The following is an 8,187-nucleotide window of genomic DNA, read 5'->3' as shown; positions in this document are numbered from 1 at the left end:
TGAAGGAAGTGAGGGAGCCAGAAACCTCTCTTGGTCCCGGGTCCCCTAGTTCTGAGTACCCTTCCTAACGGAAATTTGTGCCACGACCAGAGAAGCTGGAAAGAGGGTGAAAACACTTGGGGGACTGGCTCAGCAGGTCAAAGGCCGGGCTCCAAGCAGTAATGACAGGGGGTGCCTGGCGAGGGCAGGGGCTGGGCTGCTAAGGGGACAGGGGTGGCTGAGAAGAGTTTGGTGAGGGGAGTCAAGAGGCGCAGAGGGGCAAGCCCCATGCACCTCAGAAGTACACAGAGTCCTGCCCCTGTCCTGCCAGCAGAGGGGCTTCGGGCTGGGTCTGGGGCCTTCGACCCAACATGCCATACCTTTTTCCTGGCCACAGCCAATTTCCTCTGTCGAGTTTCCTCTGACATCTCAGGGCAGGGGAACGGAAAGGGGGGCTGCATCACCATCATCCTCTTCCTTCAGCTGACAGCACAGATGTGCAACTGAGCCAGAGCTGGTGGGGGCTCAGGCATGAGGCAACAGTGAAGTGGGCGTGGCCTCAATGCTCACAGCCCATTGGTGGATGAGAAAGATGATGCTAATGGGGGTGTGGCCAAACACAGGGGAGGAGTCACAATGAAAGCTGTGATCATTGGCCCCGCCCACCCCAGGGAGGGGCACCCCTTGGGGAAATAGGTGGGGGGCTCTCGCTTGGTGCCCACAGCGCTCCTGTGTGACCCTTCATAGTGGTTGTCACAGAATTCGTGGCACCCAGCAGAGCAGAGAGGCTGCTCTCCAGCCTCTGCCATGGACCCTCCTGTGCCAGTTTAACCCCAGACCTGGGGGCATGGGACCCCAGGGCTCAGGAGGTGGGTGAGCAACAGACAGCAGGGGAGAGTGTAACACTTCACGGTCCCTTTCCAGGCTCCTCACAGCTCTGCCCCAGACTTTCTCATCTCAGAAACCACCTCCAAAGACACCCACCCAGTCCTCCAGACGCTTCTCCACTCACCCGCTTCCTCGAGGTCCCTTCACTGATCCCGGGAGCATAGCTGCCCCCTCCCAGCTGGGTCCCATCCAGGTCACTCCTGCTCACCAGATGCTCCTCCTCTCACCCCACAGCACCCCCTTCCTCCCAGCATGAGCTCTGGGTCCCAGCAGCCTTTCTCCTTGGATGTCTCAAAACCCAGCTGGGGGGACGAAAACTATAAAACTCTCAGCAGAAAACGTAGGTGCAAATCTTCATGATCTTAGATTAGGCAATGGTTTTCTAGGCATGACATTAAAAGCACAAGCAACGGAAGAAAAAGTGGATAAACTGAACATTATCAAAATTTAAAACTTTTGTGGTTCAAATAATGTCACTAAGAAAGTGAAAAGAAAAATGAAAGAAAGTGAAAAGAAAACCACAGAATTGAAGAAAAGTTTTAAGAATCTTATATCTTAGAAGGAGCTTGTATCCAGAACATATAAAAAACAATTACAACTTGATAATAAAAAGATAAATATCCCAGTTTTTAAAATTGGCAAAAAATCAGAATACATAGTTTTCTAAAGAAAACATATAAAAGGCCAATAAGCACATCAAAAGATGGTTGACATCAGTAGTCATGAGAGAAATGCAAATCAAATCCGCAATGAGATATAACTTCACACCCACTACCATGGCTATAATCACAAAGATGCATAAAAACAGTGTTGTAAGGCTATGGAGAAATTAAAACCCTCACACACGACTGGGAAAACTGTAAAATGGTACAGCCACTTTGCAAACAGGCTGAAAGTTCCTCGAATGATTCAGTGTAGAGTTATCATATGATCCAGCAATTCCACTTCTAGGTATATGCCAAGAGAAATAAAACCACGCATCCACACGAAACCTTGAATACAAATGGTCATTGCAGCATTATTCACAACAGTCCAAAGATAGAACTAGCCAAGTGTCCATGAACTGATGAATGAACAAACAAAATGTGGGATATCCATGTAAATAAACATTCAGTCATAAAAAGCACTGGAGAACTGACACATGCTACAACTTTGCATGAACCTTGAAAACATTATGCTGAGTGAAAGAGGCCGGTCACAAAGTGCCCCATAATGTATGATACCGTTTTTATTAAATGTCCCAAATGAGGATATTTGTAGGAAAATAAAGTAGATTAATGGTAGCCTGGGGTTGGAGGGAATGGAATAATTGGGGATGATGACTGAGGGATTTAGTTTTGGAGTAATGAAAGTGTTCTGCAATTGCTTGATGATTGCAAAACTCTGAGTGTACTAAAATCCATCAAATCACACACTTTAAATGGTGAATTGTATGGCATGTACATTTTATCTCAATAAAAGCTGTTAAAAACAAATGTGCAATGAGTTTAGCTTCTCAGGAGGATATCGATGTTGCAACAGCCCGATGCTCAACAGATGAGTAGGAAAAAGCCACATAAACTATAAAACTCCTGTTTTTAAAGGCATAACAGAGTCATGGAAACAACAATTAGATGACATTGAATTTCAGAGAGGGAGACTTCTAGGGCAGGGTGTTTGCTAAATTTTTAGTAGGGACAGATGATCACACTTGGCCCACGCAGAGGACAGAGAAAACAGGGAGGTACTGGTTGGTCACTCACGGGTGGTGCTGGCGTGAGAGATCACACAACTTGAGAAGCACCGACTGATGTCTGTGGGGTCCCAGTAGTCGGTCTCAACCCACCCCATCCTCCCGCCTTTCCTGTGGCGGGTTCTTGACTCTGTCACAGGAAAGAATTCGAGTGGAGTCACAGGACAAAGTGAGAACAGCTTAAATGTAACAAAGAAGAGTTACAGATCTGACAGAGAGGGGGAGAGAGAGAGAGAGTGGCATAGCTCCAGAGACTGAGCAGGGCTCACACCAAGTTTAACACAAAAGCAAGCAATACACAAGGTAAAGTTCAGTACTGAGCGCAGGCTGGCTCAAGAGACGGAGCAGCTGCTTCCTTAAGGGAAGTTTGATTCAAAGAGACAGAAATACGCACTCCACAGGCAGAGTGCAGGCTCCCTCCAGGACAGTGAGCACCAGCCCTGCCTTCTGCTGTCATCTGGCTTTTATAGTTTCACTGTCTAATGAATATTCAATAAAAAAGGTTCCCAGTTGTGTGACATAGTCTTCCACATGCTCAGCTGGTCTCTTCTTGGAGCATGTTCATGGGGCAAATCCTACCACAGGCACCAGACATATCTGAGAATATTCTGTGCTCTCTAGCTCCTGCAGTGGAAGGTCATTCAGCTACCAGGGTTGCATAACCCCTCTCCACTGACCATGCCCAGCCACTGGATTTGCAGGAGCCAGCCCTTTGTGGTCTCATTTCTCCCATGTTGGTGCTGAAAATAGGTCTAACTGGCAACAGTAAATTTCCTCTAGGGGAGGGCATAAAGGAGGGACCTGAAACCTCAAGGAGTGGCTGGAAACCCAGACCCATGTCCAGAAACCTGGAGAGGGCCTGTGGCTAACCAGAGAGTACTTCCCCGCCTAACGGCATAAAACAAACCCAAACCTGGTGCTTTGCCTCCCACGGATTTGTCACCCCTTTCCACCTTGGTGACGGAGCCGCCAAAGATTACTCAAAGCCCATCTCTTCTGAGCAGTGAGAAGCCTCAAAAAGGGGTTAATCTCCCATCGCCCTCAACAGTGAGGCATTGCTTCCATTTGGGAAATTAACCACGAATTGGGGTTCTCTTCCTGCATTTATTCTCCAGACCAGCAAGTTACAGGAAGAGACATTGGTGGGGTTTTGCCAAGCACAATTTGATAACTTTTTACAATAGAAGCTGGTGACATGCAATTAAGTCGATCCACTAACAAAAGCTTGATCTTAGCAAACATTCCATCTCCCTCCAGCACTTTTCAGTGACTTTACTGTCAATTAGTAACCTGTCTGTCTTTGACTTTACTGTCAATTAGTAACCTGTCTGTCTTTGACTTTACTGTCAATGAGTAACCTGTCTGTCTTTGACTTTACTATCAATGAGTAACCTGTCTGTCTTTGACTTTACTATGAATTAGTAACCTGTCTGTCTTTGACTTTACTGTCAATTAGTAACCTGTCTGTCTTTGACTTTACTGTCAATTAGTAACCTGTCTGTCTTTGACTTTACTGTCAATTAGTAACCTGTCTGTCTTTGACTTTACTGTCAATTAGTAACCTGTCTGTCTTTGACTTTACTGTCAATTAGTAACCTGTCTGTCTTTGACTTTACTGTCAATGAGTAACCTGTCTGTCTTTGACTTTACTGTCAATGAGTAACCTGTCTGTCTTTGACTTTACTGTCAATGAGTAACCTGTCTGTCTTTGACTTTACTGTCAATGAGTAACCTGTCTGTCTTTGACTTTACTGTCAATGAGTAACCTGTCTGTCTTTGACTTTACTGTCAATGAGTAACCTGTCTGTCTTTGACTTTACTGTCAATGAGTAACCTGTCTGTCTTTGACTTTACTGTCAATGAGTAACCTGTCTGTCTTTGACTTTACTGTCAATGAGTAACCTGTCTGTCTTTGACTTTACTATCAATTAGTAACCTGTCTGTCTTTGACTTTACTGTCAATTAGTAACCTGTCAGTCTTTGACTTTACTATCAATTAGTAACCTGTCTGTCTTTGACTTTACTGTCAATTAGTAACCTGTCTGTCTTTGACTTTACTATCAATTAGTAACCTGTCTGTCTTTGACTTTACTATGAATTAGTAACCTGTCTGTCTTTGACTTTACTGTCAATTAGTAACCTGTCTGTCTTTGACTTTACTATGAATTAGTAACCTGTCTGTCTTTGACTTTACTATCAATTAGTAACCTGTCTGTCTTTGGACTGGCAGCCTTGCTGTGTTACGATTCTTATCTTATGTCAGAGACTGTATAGCCTGGGGAAAATTTCCTGTTTTTTGTAAGGTCAATATTTGAAACTGCAAGGCTTTGGAAAACCAGGCCCTGTGAAGTACATTTGCTTTATGCATACTCCACACAAGCCCTTGTGAATCAAGCAAGCCATCTGGCAAGCTGCGCCACGCTGCTAGTTTGTGACTCTGCTACAGAAAGCAGAGTGCTGGTGAATGGTTTAAGCCAAGGAAGGTGGTGATCTCTGATATCCTCCAAGGTTCTGTAATACCCGCTACAGAAAGCAGAGTGCTGGTGAATGGTTTAAGCCAAGGAAGGTGGTGATCTCTGATATCCTCCAAGGTTCTGTAATACCCACAGCCCCGGCAAATCCTTCCTTGGTCGTGGCATTGAACTCTTGGGAATTTGCCAAGTGCTCATCTCTTGGAGGAATAAGGTGACTAGTGCAGCTGGCCGGTTAGGTCAGTGGTTAGAGTGCGGTGTTGTAAAACCAAGGTCAACGGTTCATATCCCCAAATCAGGGGGGAGGAGAGGAGTTTCGGCCAATGTCCCAATAGGCAAAGTCAGCCTTCATCGTCAAGTAGCCCCTCCGAGCTTTCTCTCCCTTCCACCTGGGATGGTGGTGAAAAGAGCACTGGGTTTGGAGCAGAAGGACTGGGGTTTGAACCCGGCTCTGCCACGTCCTGGATGCGCTCGGGAAGTAACTCAGCCTCTCTGGAGCACCAGAGCTGCATGAGGAGTAACGGGACAGTGCACTCAGGACTCCAGGCAACTAGAAGGCTTTCAAGAAACGGGATGTCCCTCTGCTTCCCTCGCTCTAGGGCTCTCCCCGCCCAAGGCTCTAGTCTCCATTCATCCCACCTCTCTGGCTGCGGTCCCTTTAAGACCGCCTTGGAGGACCCAGATTCAAATTCGAAGACGGCCCTCTAGCTGCTGTCTCGATGGTAAGTCCACACTTCCGGTCGGCAGTGCGTTTCCGGGCTGCTTCCGCCCAAGATGGTGGGAAGCGAATTGAGACCTGTGTTGTGTCCCATCCGAGGGGAACCCACTCTCCCCTCCTGCTGGTCGCCGACTCCCGGCCTGCGAGGGCGACGCGGGCCAGCCCTGGCCGCGGCCTCCACTGCTACCGGCCCAGCCCGCGGCGTCGGGCCCCGCTCCGGGGCGGTTACGAAGCTCCGTAGGGGGCCCGGAGGCCCTGACCGGCCGTGGTCCGGGTGACCGGAGCTCTCCGCGGGGCCGGGACTGCAGGTATTACGCTCTTTGTAGTAGCGGGGCTTGGACGGGAGGAGACAAAGGGAATGCGGCCACCGAAATCGGAAGGAGGGGCTGTGGGAGGCGCTGTGGCCGGCGAAGAGCATGGGAGTCCCCGCAGGGTTAGCTCGGCTTCCGGGGATTGTGCTAAGCATCAGTGACTTTTGTCCTTTTAGAGCACGTTGTACTATTTTTTCCCCAGGGTTTCCACAGGAAATGAGAAAGAACCAGCCCCCGACGACTGGGCGAAGGGATGCGGTGATGATTTCCTCGTGTTCCTCGTCGATGAGAGCTTTCCGAGTGATCTCAGTTTGGGGGACCCAGGTATGTAAAGCATGGAGTGTTCTCAGGCAGGGTCTGGGGAAAGGCTCCTGTGTTGTTGAACCTGCCTGGTGTGGGTGCAGCCTTGTACCAGGCAGCCCGACCCTGACGTAAAGCAAACTCCCAGGAGAAATCTTTCCTGGGTTGTGAACTTGCAGTCACAGGCTGTGCTCAGAGTGGCAGGCCGCCCAGGGCTGCCCTGAAAACGGGACAGCACCAGGCATGGGGGTGGCAGAGCTTATATAGGTATGTTGGCGCCAAGAGCGGGGTGATGTAATTCCAGGGTGGGGATTGAATTAGGTCATGGGAATGGAGAGTTCTGCACATGTGGAAACGCCAAAAGTTTCATTTTCTCTGAAACCATGAGGCTTCTTGTAAAAGAGAATGGGGGAGGGCAGGGGAGGAGGTGGACGGTGCCATTTTGTACTTGGGCTTGTCTAAATGGCGTTGGTTATGTTGCAGATCTATTAGGGGACCATCTCGGTCTGCTCACACCTGCAGGCCCATCTAGGGCACCTCTAGTATACTAGAATCACCTAGATGGCTCCTAAACATCCTGATTCCCAGGCCACACCCAGACCCATAAAACCAGAATTTCTGTGCTTGGCTCCGTAGTCTTTGAAAGGTCCTAGGTGGTGCTGATGTGCAACCCAAGCTGAGAACCACGTCTCTGAGGACATCCAGGCAGCAGCTCTAAGCTGGCTGCCCACCCTCCACTCTCCACCCTTCCCGCCTCTTCCTTCTCCTGGCTTGGCTTCCTCTGTGCCTTAGTGGGTAGTACTGCAGCTTCCTCAGGCTCCTGAAATGTCCGCACCATTTTGCAGAAGTTGCTGAGTGGGGGCAGCCCAGGACAACTCCCCTTTCTAAGCCCCCTCCACCCCAGAGAGGGGGGGGAGTCCCAGGAGATGGCATCTTTTTAAAGGGTTTTGCTCCAGGACATGGAAGGAACCCACAGCTTGAGAGCAATAAATGAGAGGAAATCTGTCATCCTTGGAAAATTGGTTCCTGGCTGTCCCGCAGAGTGACAGTAATCACAGAGGCCTCTTAAAGTGCCCAGCTAAATAAATAGGTTTAATAGCAATGAAACCAGCTGCTACCCCAGAGGCTTCTAAACATGACGTGGGTGGGCTCTGGGCTGCTTGGATGCCACCCCCCATCCCCCAAGAGCTAAATCCAGGCGCCGTAAGGAGAGGCTTAGGCTCCGAGCTGGGTCCTCTTACAGAAAGTGTAAGGGAAGACGTCTACTTTCAGCTGCCAGGTGCCTTTCCAGCCTGGAGAGTTCTGCAGTCACACAACTCCCCAGGCCTCCCAGCCCTACCCTGAAGAGCAGCCTCGGGGAAATGGTCTGGGAGGACAGGACTGGCTATTACTGGGATTGTCCAGCTTTTCTGGCAGCCAAAACCCTGAGCAGGTCGATGAGCCAGAAGGCTGGGGTCAGAGGTGGGGGGAAGATGAGTGTGAGGCCATGGGGGGATAGGAAGCAATGGCTGATTTGGAGTTTGACCACTGGGATGACCTTAAGGACATCATTGGTGTCAACAGACCGTGGGGGCAGTCGGAGAGTTGGAAGCTTAAAATTTTGACCCTGTTTCTTGTTTGCTGGGTGACCTCAAGCAAGTCACTTAACTTTTCTGAGTCTTTAAAAAATAAGCACAATTATAACCTAGGTCCTAGGGTTGCTTTGTAGGGTAAATGATGTCCTGTACATGAGAGCAACTAGCACAAAGCCTGGCACATAGCCAGCCAGGTGACAATGTCAGTTTCCCT

At 49.0% G+C, this 8,187-nt stretch overlaps 1 non-coding gene across 1 annotated transcript; it reads left to right on the top strand.

Annotated features, from left to right (window-relative positions):
• Positions 1-6,451: 6,451 nt before the first annotated feature.
• On the top strand, positions 6,452-6,631 carry LOC134365338 (small Cajal body-specific RNA 16). Its single transcript, XR_010022042.1, has one exon. It is a non-coding gene; the product is annotated as a small Cajal body-specific RNA 16 (non-coding RNA).
• Positions 6,632-8,187: the final 1,556 nt, after the last annotated feature.

The sequence above is a fragment of the Cynocephalus volans genome, chromosome 16 (assembly GCF_027409185.1).
Source record: "Cynocephalus volans isolate mCynVol1 chromosome 16, mCynVol1.pri, whole genome shotgun sequence".
Taxonomy (NCBI): Eukaryota; Metazoa; Chordata; class Mammalia; order Dermoptera; family Cynocephalidae; genus Cynocephalus; species Cynocephalus volans.
Note: the sequence above shows the minus strand (reverse complement) of the source record. Positions and strands in the feature narration are given on the sequence as shown.